General features: G+C 47.6%; 1 long non-coding RNA gene across 7 annotated transcripts; it reads right to left on the reverse strand.

Annotated features, from left to right (window-relative positions):
• Positions 1-16,769: 16,769 nt before the first annotated feature.
• On the reverse strand, positions 16,770-20,521 carry LOC123349344. 7 transcript variants are annotated; one of them, XR_006573485.1, is made up of 8 exons: positions 20,264-20,521; positions 19,329-19,873; positions 18,766-18,938; positions 18,408-18,497; positions 18,124-18,196; positions 17,775-17,890; positions 17,348-17,490; positions 16,770-17,127 (listed from the first exon to the last, which is right to left on the reverse strand). It is a non-coding gene; the product is annotated as an uncharacterized LOC123349344 (long non-coding RNA). The 7 variants fall into 7 exon arrangements; XR_006573483.1 differs by having other exon boundaries at positions 18,766-19,720; positions 19,783-19,873; positions 20,264-20,520; XR_006573482.1 differs by having other exon boundaries at positions 18,766-19,408; positions 19,509-19,873; positions 20,264-20,519.
• Positions 20,522-20,744: the final 223 nt, after the last annotated feature.

Consider the following 20,744-nt stretch of genomic DNA (forward strand, 5'->3'; position numbering starts at 1 on the left):
AGGTCAGGCTTGACAAAGCCCTGGCTGGGATGATTTAGCTGGGGTTGGTCCTGCTTTGAGCAGGGGGTGGAGTAGGTGACCTCTTGAGGTCCCTTCCAACCCTGATATTCTGTGGTTCTGTGATTGTATATGTGGTGGGAAGGGAACTGATTAACCACCACACAATAGTGAAATATAAAGTGGAAACCTCAAGAGGCATGAGACTGTGTTCTGGAAGTAAAAGCAATGTTTGGGTTCTGATACCAAAATATTCCTCCAGCTAAAAGTTGATTTCACTGCCTTGGAACATTGACCCTCAGTACTAATTACCAGTGGTCGCACGTTATTGACCTATTGACTAAGTCACGTTATCCTATCAAACCATTCCCTCCATAAACTTATCAAGCTTAATCTTAAAGCCAGAGAGGTCCTTCACCCCCACTGTTTCCCTCGGTAGGCTGTTCCAGAATTTCACTCCCCTGATGGTTAGAAACCTTCGTCTAATTTCAAGTCTAAACTTCCTGACTGCCAATTTATATCCATTTGTTCTCGTGTCCACATTAGTACTGAGCTGAAATAATTCCTCTCCCTCCCTGGTATTTATCCCTCTGATATATTTAAAGAGAGCAATCATATCTCCTCTCAACCTTCTTTTGGTTAAGGAAAACAAACCGAGCTCCTCAAGTCTCCTTTCATACGACAGGCTTTCCATTCCTCGGATCATTCTAGTGGCCCTTCTTTGTACCCATTCTAGTTTGAATTCATCCTTCTTAAACATGGGAGACCAAAACTGCACACAGTACTCCAAATGAGGTCTCACCAACGCCTTGTATAACGGGACTAGCACCTCCTTATCTCTACTAGAAATACCTTGCCTAATGCATCCCAAGACCGCATTAGCTTTTTTAACAGCCACATCACATTGCCGTCTCATAGTCATCCTGCGATCAACCAGGACTCCGAGGTCCTTCTCCTCTTCCGTTACTTCCAACTGGTGCGTCCCCAGCTTATAACTAAAATTCCTGTTAGTCATCCCTAAATGCATAACCTTACACTTCTCACTATTGAATTTCACCCTATTACTAATACTCCAGTTTACAAGGTCATCCAAATCTCCCTGGAGGATATCCCGATCCTTCTCCGAATTGACAATACCTCCCAACTTCGTGTCATCTGCAAACTTTATCACCCCACTCCTACTTTTGGTTCCAAGGTCAGCGATAAATAGATTGAATAAGATCGGACCCAAAACCGAACCTTGAGGAACTCCACTGGTAACCTCCCTCCAACCCGACAGATCACTTTTCAATACGACCCGCTGCAGTCTCCCCTTTAACCAGTTCCTTATCCACCTCTGGATTTTCATTTTGATCCCCATCTTTTCCAATTTAACCAGTAATTCTTCATGCGGTACCGTATCAAACGCCTTACTGAAATCAAGATATATCAGATCCACCGCATTTCCCTTGTCTAAAAAATCTGTTACTTTCTCAAAGAAGAAGATCAGGTTGGTTTGGCACGATCTACCTTTCGTAAAACCATGTTGTAATTTGTCCCAATTGCCATTGACCTCAAGGTCCGTAACTACTCTCTCTAATATTTTTTTCATGACTTTACATACTACAGATGTTAAACTAACAGGCCTGTAGTTACCTGGGTCACTTTTTTTCCCCTTCTTGAAAATAGGAACTATATTAGCTAATCTCCAGTCAAACGGTACAACCCCCGAGTTTAGAGATTCGTTAAAAATTATCGCTAACAGGCTTGCAATTTCACTCGCCAATTCCTTTAATATTCTAGGATGAAGATTATCCTGGCCGCCTGATTTACTACCGTTAAGCTGTTCAAGTTTGGCTTCTACCTCGGATACTGTAATTTCCAACCCCGCACTTCATTCCCATCAGTCACTCTGCCACTATTCCTAAGCCCTTCATTTGCCTCATTAAAGACCGAGGCAAAATATTCGTTTAGATATTGTGCCATGCCTAGCTTATCCTTAATCTCCACTCCGTTTATAGTTTTAAGCGGTCCCACTTCTTCTTTCTTGGTTTTCTTCCTATTTATATGGCTAAAAAACCTTTTACTGTTGGTTTTAATTCCCTTCGCAAGGTCCATCTCTACCCGGCTTTTGGGCTTTCTCACTGCATCCCTACACCCTCTGACCTCAATAAGGTAGGTTTCTTTGCTGATCCCTCCCATCTTCCACTCCTTGTACGCTTTCTGTTTTTTCTTAATCACTCCTCTGAGACACTTGCTCATCCAGCTCGGTCTAAAACTGCTACCTAAGGACCGTTTTCCCTTTCTCGGGATACAGGCCTCTGACAGCTCCTTCAACTTCAACCTGAAATAATCCCAGGTGTCTTCCGCCTTTAGATCCCTAAATATGTTAGTCCAATCCACTTCCCTAACTAGTCGCCTTAATTTAGTAAAGTTAGCCCTTTTGAAATCGTAAACCTTAGTCTCAGATGCAATTTTGTTTATCCTTCCATTTATTTTGAACTGAATTAGCTCATGATCACTCGAGCCAAGGTTGTCCCCTACAACCATTTCCTCAACAAGGTCCTCACTACTCACCAAAACCAAATCTAAAATGGCATCCCCCCTCGTCAGTTCAGCTACTACTTGATGAAGGAATTCATCAGCTATCACGTCTAGGAAAAGCTGAGCCCTATTATTATTACTAGCATTTGTTCCCCAATCTATATCCGGGAAGTTAAAGTCTCCCATGATCATACAGTTCCTATTAGTATTTACCTCCTTAAAAACATTAAAGAGTTCTCTATCCATATCCAGGCTAGATCCCGGCAGTCTATAGCACACCCCAATCACTATTCCAGGGGAGGCTCTAGTAGTTTTCTTCCCTAATGTGACCATTGCCCTAACAGACTCCGTATTATCCATTCCAGTACTAGTTATTTCATTACAGTTTACCTCATTATTGACATACAATGCTACTCCCCCACTTTTACCTTTGTTTCGGTCTTTCCTAAACAGCACATACCCTTCCATACCTGTACTCCAGTCATGACTACCGTTCCACCATGTTTCGGTTATTCCTACGATATCCGGTTTCAATTCTCGGACCAGGAGCTCCAATTCCTCCATTTTGTTACCTAGGCTTCTCGCATTGGTGAACAAACATCCTAATTTTTGCTGTTTGGCTTCTCTCACCTTTGTTACCCAATTTGGTAGGGACACAGTACCACCAGTATGACCTATTGGTCTAGTATCCATCCCCCACCTCTTCCTTACGTCCAAACCCCTCCCTCTGGCTATATCCGTTCTTATCCTGTTGTCCTCCCTCTCAATGTTTAAATTTGGCATGGAGAGTGCCTGGACATCTCCCAGCCATCTCCCCCCAATGTCTAGTTTAAAGCTCTTTTGATCAGATGAGCCAGCCTCCCTCCTAGAAGTCTATTTCCTTCCCTACTCAGGTGGAGCCCATCCCGTGAGAACAGTTCTCTGTCCCCGAAAGCCTCCCAGTGCCCATACATCCCAAAGCCCTCCTTATAGCACCACTCCCTGAGCCAACTATTTATCATCACAATCCTGTCACCCCTTTGTCGCCCTTCCCTAGGGACAGGTAGGATCCCACTGAAGATCACCTGAGCCTCAATTTCCTTGAGCGTCTTACCCAGCCTGGCATAGTCTCCCTTGATTCTCTCCAGTGAGAATCTAGCCGTGTCATTCGTTCCTACATGAAGGATGATCAACAGGTTCTTACCTGCTCCTTTTAGGATCCTTTTCAACTGCAGGTCCACATCCTGTATTTTAGCGCCCGGTAGACAGCACACCCTTCTGTTCTCCGGATCGGCCCTGGTCACAGGCCTGTCCAACCTTCTCAGTATGGAATCCCCAATCAGATAGACCTGCCTTTGCCGGGTGTACCCTCCCTCAGCTCTGCCACACCTTAGCTCCCCTTAGACCCCATCACTCCCATGCACCTCACCCCTGTGCACCACCGCTTCTCCCTTCCCTCCCCTGTCTCCCCTAATGGACTCATTTCCTCCATTGTCTCCCTGCTCTGAGAGATTTGTTGACCTTCCTCCCCCCGTCTTTCTCAGATAGAGTCAATGATGCCCTGCCCTGCCCACTTTGTACTGCTGTGCTCTGGTCCCCCAGATCCTGCCTTAATCTGTCCTGTGCCGGCCCAGCTCCACTGGGAAAGCGCAATGCTTTGCTTTCCAGCTGGGGGGCGCTTTGCAGCTCCAGGCCCCGAGGCTGTGTCTGCCCTGGGGATTTCCACGTTAGTCAGGTGCTACGACGACTGACTCCAGTGAGCTGGAGTGCACCAGTGGCCGCCCATGGCGGGTGAATTGCTGTGACCTCTCCGTGTAGACAGAGCTCAGGGATTGACTGTGCCATGTAAGGATGGAGCTAACCTAAGCCTTGTCTGCATCTGAAACGTCCTGTTTGACAGCCCCTGAGCTGCTCTGCGCATGTCTGCACCCATGCTCGGATCAGCCATCATGCGCCTCACCGGGATGGCTGATCATCTCCTCAGCCCGGGGGCTGGGTGAGGCCGTGCAGATGCAGCTGTGGATCAGATGCTGGTTTTCTATACATTAAAATAACAATCAACCACACCTAATCAGGTTATGGATCAGTAATGTTCCCTGCCTGTTCCCATAAAGGTTCACAGGCAGGCTCTACCCATTCTTCTCCTAGTTGTTTCTGTGTCACCAATTCACCATTGTCTTCCTGACCAGATTCTCCCTTCCCTGTCATGTTCCCATTGGCTATAAACAAGGCGTTCTATATTCGACAGTGGGCTTGACCTCAATATCGCAGCAGGACCCCTGTGGAGAGTTGGCTGGATGTGACCGAGTGAGCTATCCTGAGTGCAAGGCAGCAACAAACCCACGAACAACCCCAGCAGCTGTAGACAATAGACTACCCCCGAACATGAGAAGTAGGGCATAGTCCTGTGGCTCCAATTAACCACCAACTTTCTCAGAGGCTGCTGGTGGAGGGAGAGGTCTGGGGCCTATGTCAGACCCAGCTCACTCCACTGCTGGAAGCAAAAGCCATATCATAGAATCATAGAATCTCAGGGTTGGAAGGGACCTCAGGAGGTCATCTAGTCCAACTCCCTGCTCAAAGCAGGACCAAACCCAACTAAATCATCCCAGCCAGGGCTTTGTCAAGCCTGACCTTAAAAACTTCTAAGGAAGGAGATTCCACCACTTCCCTAGGTAACCCATTCCAGTTCTTCACCACCCTACTAGTGAAAAAGTTTTTCCTAATGTCCAACCTAAACCTCCCCCTCTGCAACTTGAGACCATTGCTCCTTGTTCTGTCATCTTCTACCACTGAGAACAGTCTAGATCCATCCTCTTTGGAACCCCCTTTCAGGTAGTTGAAAGCAGCTATCAAATCCCCCCTCATTCTTCTCTTCTGCAGACTAAACAATCCCAGTTCCCTCAGCCTCTCCTCATAAGTCATGTGCTCCAGCCCCCTAATCATTTTTGTTGCCCTCCGCTGGACTCTCTCCAATTTATCCACATCCTTCTTGTAGTGTGGGGCCCAAAACTGGACACAGTACTCCAAATGAGGCCTCACCAGTGCTGAATAGAGGGGAATGATCACATCCCTCGATCTGCTGGAAATGCCCCTACTTATACAACCCAAAATGCCATTAGCCTTCTTGGCAACAAGGGCACACTGTTGACTCAGATTCAGCTTTTCGTCCACCGTAACCCCTAGGTCCTTTTCTGCAGAACTGCTGCCCAGCCATTCGGTCCCTAGTCTGTAGCAGTGCATGGGATTCTTCCATCCTAAGTGCAGGACTCTGCACTTGTCCTTGTTGAACCTCATCATATTTCTTTTGGCCCAATCCTCTAATTTGTCTAGGTCCCTCTGTAACCTATCCCTACCCTCCAGCGTATCAACCACTCCTCCCAGTTTAGTGTCATCTGCAAACTTGCTAAGGGTGCAGTCCACACCATCCTCCAGATCGTTAATGAAGATATTGAACAAAACCGGCCCCAGCACCGACCCTTGGGGCACTCCACTTGATACCGGCTGCCAACTAGACATGGAACCATTGATCACTACCCGTTGAGCCCGACCATCTAAAGGGCATCTGTGCTAAAGGGCTACAGATGGTTCTAGCAGAGTGGCAAGGGCTGTACTAAAGACAGCATCAGATCAGTGTCTGGCCAAGTCACCCCTTCGAAAAGAACATACTGATGTTGGGGAAGCTTGGTGAACTCGTGGGGAAATGGAACAATAAGTGGGGGGTGATGATGATGAGAAGATAAATACTACTGCAATCCTGTCTAAATGAATTGCTACATTCTCTGGCCTCCGTGCCACTCTCTTCCCTCTGCCGCCCCCCCCCCCCCCGCCCGGTAAATAAATCCTGTGGTGGTCAAAGTCACCCTGGCCCACCAGGCAGTCACTGGTGATGCTGGGAGTTTTTCCAAAAACAAAAAACTCTGTTGAAAACTGTTTGTTCTTTCTGTTTGACACATTTTTAAATGGACACTCTGACAAAAATGGAAACTTTTTCAAACAAGCAATGTTCTGTGTGAAATGTTTTGAAGGGGAAATGGGAGTGAGCTTTGAAATGCTGCAAGCTGAGGAGCTTGCAGTAGCTATGGCTGTTTTAACAGGGGATTCCTTTTAATTATGTCAATGATTAATAAGATCAGTACAGTATCCCTTGTGCTGTTGCATTTTACTGTTTTTATGCTGTTTCTCAATTTTTAATTGATTGTCCAGCACAGTTTAGTATTAAAAATGCAAATGAAAACTGGGGAATTCTCACTAGTTCCCATTTGTGAGATTAACACACTGGTTGGCTGTTAAAATGCTCAGCAGTGAAATAGTTAATGTAGACATTCACAATATGGTACAGAATTAACACTTCTGTTAAGATGCACTGAGCAGTTCACATCTCTGAGCTATTGTTTCTGCCTGCCTGCAGGCTCAGGATGACAGCTCTGCAGTAGGAAGGGCTTTTTCTGACACCACAAAGGCTAGAACCGTAGGCTGGGATTGTTGAAGGCTCCTGGGAGAACTGTGACCAGGTGCCATTGGTGGCACTGTGGTGGCAGTGGCAGTGTTCAGTGCTGTCTGTTTCAGAAGTGAAATTGCAGTGAAGTCACCAACTGGGCCAAAGTAAATCCTAGGGCTGTGGAACAAAGGCCAGGAGGTGGCTGTCCTGCTCACAGAACTTCTTCCCATTCCCCATGGTGGCTCCTCCTTTGCTTTTCTCCCCACACGCCTGCCCCTGCACATGCCAATGCGGTTTCTGAGTGTAACTAACCTGGGTTTCTCAGACTCACCATTGCTGCTTCTCCCTGGGACCAGACTGTGTTGCTGTCATTCCCCTGCTGTATCTCCTGTGATGCAATATTGGGGGACAAGCTGCTGCCATCACAGGACTGAGTCATTATTTCTTGGGACATGGTAGCTCTGGGGCAGGAGGGTCCCCTCTGAAATCCAGGTCTCAACCGGTGACTGACGTCAGCATAAGGAACACAAGCATCAAGGGAGGCAGGACTCTCTATTGGTTAGGACTCCAGGATCCCGTTCCTGGCTCTCTGCTAGACTCCCTGTGGCTTTGGGCAAGTCACTTCTCCTTTCTGTGTCTCAGATTCTCCCATCTGTAAAATGGGGCTAATACTAATGCCCCCTCTGTGCCCCCTAAGTACACGGCTTTCCGCTCCTGTGACAGGGCGTGGGGCTGGTGGGAGTGTTCTTAGCAGGGTTCACTTGTGCTGGGACCTCACTGTGCTATGAGCCCATTTTCACATCAAATGCCCTCACGAATGGGCAGATGGACATGGGGTGGGGCTTCTTTACAATAGATGGAGACCCTGCTGGGAAGAGCAGTGACCCACCGAGCTGCCTTCAGGATCTTCAGTGGCTGGTCAAGCTGTGATCTTGGCTGCATGGCCCTTGCACGTGAGAACTTCCCTGGAGAGAACAGAAGCACTTGTGGCACCTTGGAGACTGGAGAGGGATTTCAAGGAAGTTCAGTTTGGGGAGAACCAAAGCAGAAACTTCCAGCTTCCAGGCTTCCCTCAGGGAAGGATCTTGTCAATTCTTGTGAGCCCCTCCCCCACCTATCCCCGCTATAGTGATCTCAGCTGTACGGGTGCTGTGTCGGGGCCCCTCACCAGAGTTCACTTCCCTCCACTGCAGCTTCAGCCAAGATCCCCCTCAATGCTGCCTCTTGCCGGGAAGTCTCCTCCGTGCCCCCTCTTTGCAAAGCCCTCTGTGGAGAGGGTGACAGGACCCCTGAGCAGAGTTCTTGCCACCAGGTAGGAGCCTTGTTCCCCTCAGTCTTGTTCTCTCTGTTCAGTCCATTATCTGACTGTAAGGGTCCGGTGTGGGGGCTCGGCTCTCTCAGGTGCGGCTGGGAGCCAGGCCGCCTCACTACAGGGGGCAACAAGCGACAGTTTAGGGCTCAGACCCGCAGGCAGGGGCTGAGTAAACAGTTCAGTAATTTAAGCCCAAACCCTAGGCCAGGCCGGGGCAACCAGCAGTAGTTCTGGGCTCAGACCCTCAGGCAGGGGCTGAGCAAACAAACAGTATATAAGTCCAGGCCCTGGGTCAGGGCAGGGCAGCAAGCAGTTCACTAAGGTAAGTCCAGGCTCCTACGCCTGAGCGTCGGGGCGAGGGGAGATGCCACCCGTGAGTGGGGTGGCAGGGGGGGACCCAGGCCCACCCACTCCACTGTGTCCCAGCCCGGGGCCCTAACAGCGGCAGTCAGTCTGCTGCTGTGTCAGTGGGGATCCTGGCCACAACACGCTGACATTGGCTCGGGGTCGGCTGCAGCCAGACTGGGTTCGGCTACCTCCGGGCCACTTCCAATCTCCCCCTCCATTGGTACCTGTACATCCTCAGCGTCCTCTGCCGCGTCCCACACCATGGGCTCCTCAGGGTACTGAGCACTGGGTAGGTTGGGCTGCTCCTCAGGGTACCGGGCTCGGGGCAGGCTCGGCCCGTCTCCTCGGGGTACCGGGCTCGGGGAAGGCTCGGCCCGTCTCCTCAGGGTACCGGGCTCGGGGAAGGCTCGGCCAGTCCTCCTCGGGGTACCAGGCTCGGGGAAGGCGGCCAGTCCTCCTCAGGGTACCGGGCTCGGGGAAGGCTCGGCCCAGCGGGAGCTCGGGCCCCAGCGTCTGTCCTCTCCAGCGGCCAGCGGTCAACTGAGCGCTGGGGCCGGGCTTTTAGACTTCCTGTCCCGCCCCTTGACTTCCGGGGGCGGAGACAGGCGGCGGTGGCTCCACCCACTTCGGCGGCTGTTCTGGCTCGGCCCTCTCAGGTGCGGCTGGGAGCCAGCCGCCTCACTACACTGACCAACTTGGGGCTCGTGTATAGTCCTGGTGAGGACCCAAAATGTCATGGAGGGTTTCAGGTAGAAAGCTTAAGCAACCTCTCAGAAGTGCTGTGACAAGTCTTCATTTAGTCACTCTCATTTAAGGTTTCGTGTGCCAGTCATACATTTTAACATTCTTAGAAGGTCTCTTTCTATAAGTCTATAATATATAACTGAACTATTGTTGTATGTAAAGTAAATAAGGTTTGTAAAATGTTTAAGAAGCTTCATTTAAAATTAAATAAAATGCACAGCCCTCTGGACCAGTGGCCAGGATCCAAGCAGCATGAGTGCCACTGAAAATAAGCTTGTGTGCTGCCTTCGGCACCCGTGCCATAGGTTGCCTACCCCTGGCTTAGGCACTGAGTTCTCTAGCTGTACTTCCCCTGTTTGATGACAGAGGGCAGCAGAGTTCCTTCTCTGAGCAGTTTCTGTCTATGGAGTATTGGGTAAACAGCTGGTGGAGCAGCAGTTGGCTGCTCTTTCCGCTCTTCACCAGTGGATGGTGGCGATGAGCCACGTAACATCTGCGGTTCAGCCTGCCAGGCTCACCCATTGCCTGGGCTGGGAGCTGGGAGCTCTGCTACCAGCTCCAGAGTTCCAGTGCCCTGGTGACTGACACTCGTAAAACAGGTTTCAGAGCAGCAATCGTGTTAGTCTGTATCTGCAAAAAGTACAGGAATACTTGTGGCACCTTAGAGACTAATACATTTATTTGAGCATAAGAACATAAGAACATAAGAAAGGCCGTACCGGGTCAGACCAAAGGTCCATCTAGCCCAGTATCTGTCTACCGACAGTGGCCAATGCCAGGTGCCCCAGAGGGAGTGAACCTAACAGGCAATGATCAAGTGATCTCTCTCCTGCCATCCATCTCCATCCTCTGACAAACAGAGGCTAGGGACACCATTCTTACCCATCCTGGCTAATAGCCATTTATGGACTTAGCCACCATGAATTTATCCAGTCCCCTTTTAAACATTGTTATAGTCCTAGCCTTCACAACCTCCTCAGGTAAGGAGTTCCACAAGTTGACTGTGCGCTGCGTGAAGAAGAACTTCCTTTTATTTGTTTTAAACCTGCTGCCTATTAATTTCATTTGGTGACCCCTAGTTCTTGTATTATGGGAATAAGTAAATAACTTTTCCTTATCCACTTTCTCAACATCACTCATGATTTTGTATACCTCTATCATGTCCCCCCTTAGTCTCCTCTTTTCCAAACTGAAGAGTCCTAGCCTCTTTAATCTTTCCTCATATGGGACCCTTTCTAAATCCCTAATCATTTTAGTTGCTCTTTTCTGAACCTTTTCTAGTGCTAGAATATCTTTTTTGAGGTGAGGAGACCACATCTGTACACAGTATTCGAGATGTGGGCGTACCATGGATTTATATAAGGGCAATATATATTCTCAGTCTTATTCTCTATCCCCTTTTTAATGATTCCTAACATCCTGTTTGCTTTTTTGACCGCCTCTGCACACTGCGTGGACATCTTCAGAGAACTATCCACGATAACTCCAAGATCTTTTTCCTGACTCGTTGTAGCTAAATTAGCCCCCATCATGTTGTATGTATAGTTGGGGTTATTTTTTCCAATGTGCATTACTTTACATTTATCCACATTAAATTTCATTTGCCATTTTGTTGCCCAATCACTTAGTTTTGTGAGATCTTTTTTAAGTTCTTCACAATCTGCTTTGGTCTTAACTATCTTGAGTAGTTTATTATCATCTGCAAACTTTGCCACCTCACTGTTTACCCCTTTCTCCAGATCATTTATGAATAAATTGAATAGGATTGGTCCTAGGACTGACCCTTGGGGAACACCACTAGTTACCCCTCTCCATTCTGAGAATTTACCATTAATTCCTACCCTTTGTTCCCTGTCCTTTAACCAGTTCTCAATCCATGAAAGGACCTTTCCTTTTATCCCATGACAGCTTAATTTACGTAAGAGCCTTTGGTGAGGGACCTTGTCAAAGGCTTTCTGGAAAGCATGAGCTTTCGTGGGATGCATCCGAAGAAGTGGGCTGTAGCCCATGAAAGCTTATGCTCAAATAAATTTGTTACTCTCTAAGGTGCCACAAGTACTTCTGTTCTTTTTACTCATAAAACAGACAAGGTGGGTGAGGCAGGTAATCTCGTACTGAACCAACTTTTCTGGCTTTCAAGAGCCAGAGAGCTCCTCAGGGCACAAGACGCTCCAAAGCTTGTCTCTTCCACCATCAGAACTTGATCCAGTAAAAGAGATTACCTCACGCATCTTGTCTGTCTCCTCCTGGGACCAACACAGCTACAACAACTCTCCTGAACTGGGCAAGTTAGATTCTGTTACAGTGGCTGGATCTGAGGTAGAAGCCAAACTCGAACAGCTTAATGGGACAAAATCGGAGGGCCCAGATAATCTTCATCCAAGAATATTAAAGAACTGGCACATGAAATTGCAAGCCCATTAGCAAGAATTTTTAATGAATCGGTAAACTCAGGGTTTGTACCGTACGACTGGAGAATTGCTAACATAGTTCCTATTTTTAAGAAAGGGAAAAAAGTGATCCGAGTAACTATAGGCCTGTTAGTTTGACATCTGTAGTATGTAAGGTCTTGGAAAAAATGTTGAAGGAGAAAGTAGTTAAGGACATTGAGGTCAATGGTAATTGGGACAAATTACAACATGGTTTCACAAAAGGTAGATCATGCCAAACCAACCTGATCTCCTTCTTTGAGAAGGTAACAGATTATTTAGACAAAGGAAATGCAGTAGATCTAATTTACCTCGATTTCAGTAAGGCATTTGACACGGTTCCACATGGGGAAGTATTAGTTAAATTGGATAAGATGGGGATCAATATGAAAATTGAAAGGTGGATAAGGATCTGGTTAAAGGGGAGACTACAACGGGTCGTACTGAAGGGTGAACTGTAAGGCCGGAAGGAGGTTACTAGTGGAGTTCCTCAGGGATCAGTTTTGGGACCAATCTTATTTAACCTTTTTATTACTGACCTTGGCACAAAAAGCGGGAATGTGCTAATAAAGTTTGTGGATGACACAAATCTGGGAGGTATTGCTAACACAGAGAAGGACTGGGATATCATACAGGAAGATCTGGATGACCTTGTAAACTGGGGTAATAGTAATAGGATGAAATTTAATAGTGAAAAGTGCAAGGTCATGCATTTAGGGATTAATAATAAGAATTTTAGTTATAAATTGGGACACATCAGTTGGAAGTAACAAAGGAGGAGAAGGACCTCGGAGTATTGGTTGATCACAGGAAGACTATGAGCCTCCAATGTGATATGGCCGTTAAAAAAGCTAATGCGGTTTTAGGATGCATCAGGCGAGGTATTTCCAGCAAAGATAAGGAGGTGTTAGTACCATTATATAAGGCACTGGTGAGACCTCTTCTGGAATACTGTGTGCAGTTCTGGTCTCCCATGTTTAAGACAGATGAATTCAAACTGGAACAGGTTCAGAGACGGGCTACTAGGATGATCCGAGGAATGGAAAACCTGTCTTATGAAAGGAGACTCAAAGAGCTTGGCTTGTTTAGCCTAACCAAAAGAAGGTTGAGGGGGGATATGCTGGCTCTTTATAAATATATCAGAGGGATTAATAGTAGGGAGGGAGAGGAATTATTTAAACTTAGTACCAATGTGGACACAAGAACAAATGGGTATAAACTGGACACTAGGAAGTTTAGACTTGAAATTAGATGAAGGTTTCTAACCATTAGAGGAGTGAAGTTCTGGAACAGCCTTCCAAGGGGAGTAGTGGGGGCAAAAGACATATCTGGCTTTAAGACTAAGCTTGATAAGTTTATGGAAGGGATGGTATGATGGGACAGCCTAATTTTGGCAATTAATTTTGGCAATTGATCTTTGATTATCAACAGATAAGTATGCCCAGTGGTCTGTGATGGGATGTTAGATGGGATGGGATCTGAGTTACTGCAGAGAATTCTTTCCTGGGTGCTGGCGGATGAGCCTTGCCCACATGCTCAGGGTTTAACTGATCGCCATATTTGGGGTCGGGAAGGAATTTTCCTCCAGGGCAGATTGGCAGAGGCCCTGGAGGTTTTTCGCCTTCCTTTCATGGGGCATGGGTCACTTGCTGGAGGATTCCCTGCAGCTTGAGGTCTTCAAACCACAATTTGAAGACTTCAATAACTCAGACATAGGTTAGGGGTTTGTTATAGAAGTGGGTGGGTGAGATTCTGTGGCCTGCTTTGTGCAGGAGGTCAAACTAGATGATCATAATGGTCCCTTCTGACCTTAAAGTCTATGAGTTTATGAATCTATTGGTGCAGACAGCCTGAAAGAAAATTGTACAGGGACGTTTTGGGCTAGACCTGGTCAGAAACTGTTAAATATTTTCCACAAACTTTTAAAGGAACAAATGACTTTCTGAGAAATCTTTAGTTTTTATTTTTAAAAAAAATTCCCTAAACTTTTCAGTTTTCAAAAAATTGAAATGTTTGGTTCTTGCAATTCATTTAAAATGCAACACCTCACTGACATTGTTTCCAAAGTAACTTTCATCAGAAAATTTTTGAACAAAGTTTGACCAGCTCCACTGGAGATCAGGGTTCCCTCCTGCCTCACTTGAGCACTGGACCACTTGCAGCTTGGTGCTCAGTCTATTGTGAGGTCACTGGACCAGATCCACCAAGATATTTAGACTCCTAATTCCCAGTGATTTCAACAGGAGTTCAGAGCCTAAATACCTCTTGAGGCTACAGACTGTCCCACTCTGATTCTTCAGTCCTCCAAAGTGCTCTGCCAAAACCAGGGTAGGAAAAATCTGCTATTTCAAGAGTGAAATACAAGCAAGAAAACCTTGTCCCAGGTCACAAACCCTATTCTGTTCCCTTTTCAAGTGAGCTCACAATGCCCCAGCGATGTAGGACAGTGCAGTTAATCCTAGGTAACAGGCTGGGAAATGGACAGTGTTAAGGCTGATGGGGGAAACGGACATTGTATCTCTAGTAACTTATCAGTATCTTAAGATGCAGAACACTGATTCCAGTGTCAGTCATGGGAGGCAGTGATCTGCCAGCAACAATTCTGCCTGTGGTCAAAGGCGACAGCTATTAAATGCCCAGTGATGTTATGGGCTGAAGTGTCACCACCTGGAATCTGCTCCCCTCCCCTGTGGTTGTTACACCCCAGCAGCAATCACAGGCCAGGGGTTAACTGACTTGGGCTCTAAGGTTGGCCAGTCAGAGAGTGATGTGACTCCCCCCAGAAGCTATTGAAGGGAGGCTGACACAGCCCATGCAGAAGAGGAGTTTTAGCAACAAGCAGGCTGTGGAGCAGAGACCCTGGAGGACTCTGCAGCACAAATGGCATTTGTGGCTGCTGCTGGTGGTACCTCTTGTGGGGGGGAGAGGCAGAAGTGATGGACTTTCCCTGTGCTGATTTCAGGAAGGAGCAGGGACTGGCCAATAAAAAGGGCTATTAGTTGAATTTCCCAGAATGTCTCTGAAAAACCAGTTCTGTCCTGTCTCCAGAGGACCGTGCTTAATACTTCTGAAGTTTATTCAGGATTCATAAAAAGGGGTTCCCTGACCCAGGCGGTGCTCAGGGCTCTGTGCGGGGGGCATGGGGACTCCGGTGGTGTCTCCAGGGCCAAGGTGAAAGCCGTGATCCTCTGCAGAACAGGAAATGGGACACCTGTTTTATGGTTCCCGTCCTGAGGACTGGAGATGCCCCAGAATGACGGGAGGCTGCAGGATGGTTGCTGATGATTCAGTGACAGAAGGAGCAGGAGGGTGCCCAGCCTCTGTCTGTCCTGTGCCTTTGTACCGAGAGCCCCACACTCTGCTCGGTGTCCATTGGTGTTTGACCCTGGCTGATACTTGGGGATGCAGTGTGTGTGGAAGCCGGATGCACAGTTAAGCTCTGCCCCTCTCCATGAAGGGAGGGAGCAGACTGTGTTGTAGGTGGGGCTGTGATCACCAGCACTGCAGAATGTGTCACATGTTGGGATCTGGGATTTTAACTGGTGGTTTTATACCCCTGCAGCCAGCTCCTCCTAGGCAGGGTGTGTACAGACCATGGTGCAGTGTTCAGGCCAGGCTGAGATGGGCCGGAACCACCCCTCCACCTCTCTATGATCTCGGGGCGGTTATGAGAAAATAAAACCCTGATCTGACCTTCCTCCCCCGACCCTTGGTTTGGGTTCGTTTTGCCAAATAGAAGCTGAAATGAGGAGATTGTTGCAAAACCAAGACCAGGACCTTCCCCATTTTGCTCTTCTCTAGTGTTAGGTCCCCTCCTGCACCACTGTTTGTGAGTGACACCAGTTCACGTGGTATCTTTGCACAGGATATCGCATTCTGTCCCCAATCTCCTTCCAAAGGTACAAGTCACTTGTATTGTCTTCACCTTGGAGATGCTGTCTCCCTGCAGGGAGAATCAGGCCCCGGTGGCTTTCAGGCGGCTGGGTTTATAGAGGTTTGAGCCCCCACCACAACGTTTTGGGCATTGCCCTGTGGTTTAGGTTCAGCGTGCGGCTGGGAAGCTGATTGGGGAGGGGCAGGAAGTGGATGCAGAAGTAACATGTTGCTGGCCCCTCTCCCTCTTCTCATCCCCTCCAGCCACGTGCTGCTAATACTGACCCTGTCCTGTGTCCCCTGGTCGTGCTCCCAGTCCCCTGAGGCAGATCATGGAGATCTGATTTCCCAGAATGCCTGCCATGAGATCTATGGACCCCATGCTGGGCAATACAGGGGGAATGAGCTCTTGCAGGCCAACCCGGCACCGCCCTGAGAGGTGCCAGACTTGGAGGGGGGGTTAGAAGAGAGGAGGGCACAGCTGGAGCAGACTGCGGAGGGCACCAGGCTTCCGGCCCCCAGCTCCTGGGAAAGGGCTGGCTGCAGGCAAGAGCTTCCTGGATACCCAATGGCCCCTCTGGAGCAAGGGGCCGCAAGAGCTGAACCCGCCCTGGGGGACTATTCCCTGCTAGCCTGTGAGCCCAGTTCAGGTGCCCAGGGAGCGGTGGCCCCACCATGCCAATGGAAGAGTTGCTCTGGGGTCACTGACCTCCCCTTTCAGAGCTGCTCTTTGAGGGGCTCTTACGACCAGAGCAGCGGGGCAGAGCGCTTGGATGTGGCCGACCGAAGGCCTGGGCCTGGCCCCTGGGGGCATCCTGGGAGAGGAACATGGTGACAGTGCCGCTGGGCTTCCTTCTTTCCCCTCGACCGGTGCACCTGGCCATGTCCCCTCCCCATCCCTGGGGGCCGTGCACACGGCTTTTCCCTCTCTGGGACGGTGGGCTGGTCTCTCCTGTGCTGGGTCCCTGCTGGAGTGGGAGAGTGACATGGGGGCCATGCTGGCACGGAGGGGGGAGCAGTGCACCTGGGAGGGACTCTGCCCTGCTGCGGGGCTGGGAGCATGGGCATGGCCGAGGGGCACAGGACGGGTTTATAGAAAATTCAAAAAACAAAGGGAGACAAGTTCTCTCTGATGGATTTTATTATGTCTGTTCCTAAATGGCCCTAAGGGCTGGTCCCTGCTCGATGCCCCAGAGGAAGGCGAAAAACCTCCAGGGTCTCTGGCCAATCTGCCCTGGAGGAAAATTCCTTCCCGACCCCAAATATGGCGATCGGTTTCACCCTGGGCATGCGAGCCAGGACCACAGTGGGGAAAGGACCCGCTGGTCGCTATGGTTACACACCCTGTCCCAGGCCCCTCCAGGATAGTGCCTGTGTCCCAGCACTAACCTGTCTCCAGGGCTTTCTTCTTTGCTTCCATCCCAGCAGCAACTTTTGAACATTGTGTCTTGAATACTGTCCACGCTGCCTGTTTCCTTCGTCTGAAAGAAAAACCAAAGCCACTGATGTCACTCAGAAGTGACAAGCAGGTTCACCACAACCTAATGAAGATGAATCCCCTGACATCTGACATCCCCCTCACATCCTCTTAGCTCCTGAGATGTGTGATCAGCTGTAACAAACCCTTTGGCACAACATAAGTTACAATCAGCGCTACAAAATTGCTATGCTCATTTCTTAGACTTACCAAATGCTGCTTACCTCTCCTCAGAGCCAATCCTGTTGCTTTATTGAATGAAGGGTCTTTCATATTTTGAGATCCAATCGTCTTTTAAGGTGTTGGATCTGTTCAGCTGCATTCCTATTCCTTTGTACTCAAATCCTGAGAATCTGTAACTCTCCTCCTGAAAAGACAAATCCATTTGGCAATAAGAGAATCCTAAATGCTCACCTCCTTGTCAGTGATGGTCTGCTGAATTGTGGGTTTGAAACTTGAAGGTGATAAGTGATTGTCTTCCCATTCTAGTCAAGGAAGGCAACTTTTTGCAGGTCTGGCAACATGCATTTGTTTGTTAAGTAATGACTGCTTATAATCCTCAATTTCCCAGGAGATCAGATCAGCTGCATTTCTTTCACCTGAAGGGAAACCAGATCCATCAATTTCTCCATTATGAGGTGAGTTCCTTACCTCTTGGTAACAGTGATGAGTTTTGCTTGTTTCCTTTCTGTAGATATCCCAGATCTTCTAGCAACTTCCTGAAGATTTCACAACCTCAACATTCAACTCATCTGAATTTCTCTCATCTGAAAGTATGAAGATCTATTCATTTCCACTTGAATGTTAAAGGTGCTTTTTTTTTTTTCCTTACCAACTGACATGCCTGGTTCAGCTAGTCAGATTTGCATTAATCCCTTCTAGAACACAACAGCCCTCTGGTCTCCTTCCATCTGGAGATGCAATGTGGCCTATTTATTTGGTCTGCAAGTGTTGCTTTAGCACCAGATTCATTTAGAACCAGGGAAAATTAACTGCTTACCTCCATGTCTTATGTTCTGCTGACTTGATTCAGATTTGCGACTAGCTGAACTACTTGAAGTGGCTTTTTTTGTCTGTGTATTATTTCAAGGGAATAAAAAAAAAGCATTTTGTCACTGGAGTCCTCAATGGATTGAGCAGTTGGCAAGTCCATGTTGCTTTATCTTGTGTCTGCTTTTGACACTCTCCCCATGACAAGTAAGGTCTTCCACAGTTTTTCTCCCTGAAAGCAAAATCCACACCACTTCATGTACACATGGATGTTTGGAGACTGGTATTTCTTACCTCCTTGTCCGGGACATCCATGCCACTAAGCCTCACTTCTCCCTGGTAGGAATGACCACCTGGTCTCTTCATATCTCAGAAGAGCAAAACCTGCAATCAATGTTTGACAGAAATATTTATTACTACTTATTACCAGCTATGAAGAGTCATCAGTGGAGAAGGTTCCTTAGCATCCAGATCATTAGGCTTCTAGAGACCTTTCAGTGCTCACCTACTTGTCAGTCATGTTCCACCGCAAGGCTTTGATTCTTAGCGGTACAGCCAGCTACACTGGTTAAAACCTGAAGCTTATAAATGGCTGCTTGACTTTTTCTGAACTAGAAGTAAAATGCTCTTCCCCCTGGCCAAGTATTGTTACCTGTCTGACTTCTTTTTTCTTAAATTCAGCAGCCTCTCATCCTCCCTTGAATGGTAAGACCTTCCTTTCACCTGAAAATAGAAAAAGAGCCTTTAATTCCTGCCTCCATGCTGTGAGGAGGTGCGTTCCTTACCTCTTGATAGAAATGATCAGTTCCACTTAGTTCTTGACATCTGAAAAATAAGCAACAATGATCAATTAGGCACAAATAGAATCAGCTGGACAACTCCTCTCTACAAATGCAAGAACAGGCTCAATGCTCATCTTCACACTCTGGTTAGTTGCACTTGTTCTTTGAAATAACTTCCCTGTTACATCCTTGTAGGAACAAGCAATGGCCTTCTCTGGGAAGGAAAAAGGAGCAGAGATCATCATCATTGGTTAGAATTACCAACTACTTTCCTTTCATCTGAACAGGTAGCTCCCATTTTTAGTGCTTTATTCAGTACAGCAATTTCTTGTGCTCTTTAGAGAGATGAAGATTTCCTCAGTTACCTTCCTTCCACCTGAAAGTATGACCAGAACCATTGACTATTACAATACATCATTCCCATATTTCTTACCTCCTTAAAAGGATGGATCCGCTAATTCCTTCCCGTAAACTACAGCCATGTGTCATCCTTGCATCTTGAAATATGACCTTCTGCAAAGATCAATGTTTGACAGACCATATTTTTGTCAGGCAACAAATGTAAATGAATTGTCATTGGATTCATTTTGTAATAGGGAATATAAATACACACCTTCTGTGTGGTGAATTGCTGGATTGGTTTCTCTCTTTCTCTCCATTCAATCAGCTGTACTGTTAATCTAGTAGGTATAAGTGCTTTCCTTATTCTTGGCTAGAACAAGTCAATACTTCTGTAACCTCAGAAGCTTTGGTTATGTATCTTGCTTTATTCTTATGAAACTGCTTGTAGCCTTTGACAGCAAAGGCTAGATTCACTTCCTTCACCTGAAAGTACACTCAGATTGGTTAGTTTCCACTCCATTGTTAGGAGAAGGTGCATTCCTTACCTCTTGATAGGAACAGGTTCTCTTACTACTTCTGACAGACAAGCTGCAGTGATCAAATCAACAGAAATAAGAGATTACGTTGCAGTTGGACCTGAAAGGTAAGAACCAAGCTGATACCAGCTCTCAGCTATGGCCAGTTGTAACCTTTCCTTTTTGAATTGTACAAATACCTGCATTGTTAACCCCTAGTAGTTACAACTGGCTGCTTTGACCATATCCTGACAAAGGCAATTGGGATTCTACATGATGCTAAAGAAACCGTCTGGGTTCTTACCCCCGTCCACTTCTGTGCTTCTCCTTTCTCTTTTCTTCTCTTCTAGCCTCTTTGCCCACTCCTCTCTTTTTTCCTCTCTCCTCCCATTCCCCTTAGTTCCATGGTGTTTCTCATTAACTTCTTTGGGTTTTTCCCCCCCACACACACCCTCTCCTCCTTTATCAATACTTCATCCCTCCCTCCCTGACTCGTTTCCTTCCTCCTTACAAGAATACTTTCCTTCATCCTTCTGTGTCTCACGTTCCCTTTAGCAATGGAAGCAGGTTGGTCCCAAAGGCCCTGCTCCATCACCCTGGTCCCTGTACTCAGACCCACAGGCAGCAGCCATGTGCTCTGGGCGACAGCCTGGTGTGAAATGCTGCAGCCCCTGGGGGCTGACCCAACAATCACTGCATCACAACAGAGTCTCGGGTCATCACCAACTTGTCATTTGGGCAAAGTGACCTGTCTCATGCCCTTCCCCCCACCCAGGGGAGCTGTAGGGGGAAGGCTCTGGTTGGTTCTAAACTCTCAAATGAGTCAAATTACACTCCAGGTCTGGAGTCACCAACTGGGGCTGTTTGTGACAGTGAAGTCCAGGGTCATGAACGGCTCCTTTCCCTTACGCAGCCCTCACCTATAGGGTGACCCGATTTCCCTATAAAATCGAGACAATCCTGATTTTTGGGTCTTTTTCTTATATAGGCTC

This window comes from Mauremys mutica, chromosome 14, assembly GCF_020497125.1.
Source record: "Mauremys mutica isolate MM-2020 ecotype Southern chromosome 14, ASM2049712v1, whole genome shotgun sequence".
Classification (NCBI taxonomy): Eukaryota; Metazoa; Chordata; order Testudines; family Geoemydidae; genus Mauremys; species Mauremys mutica.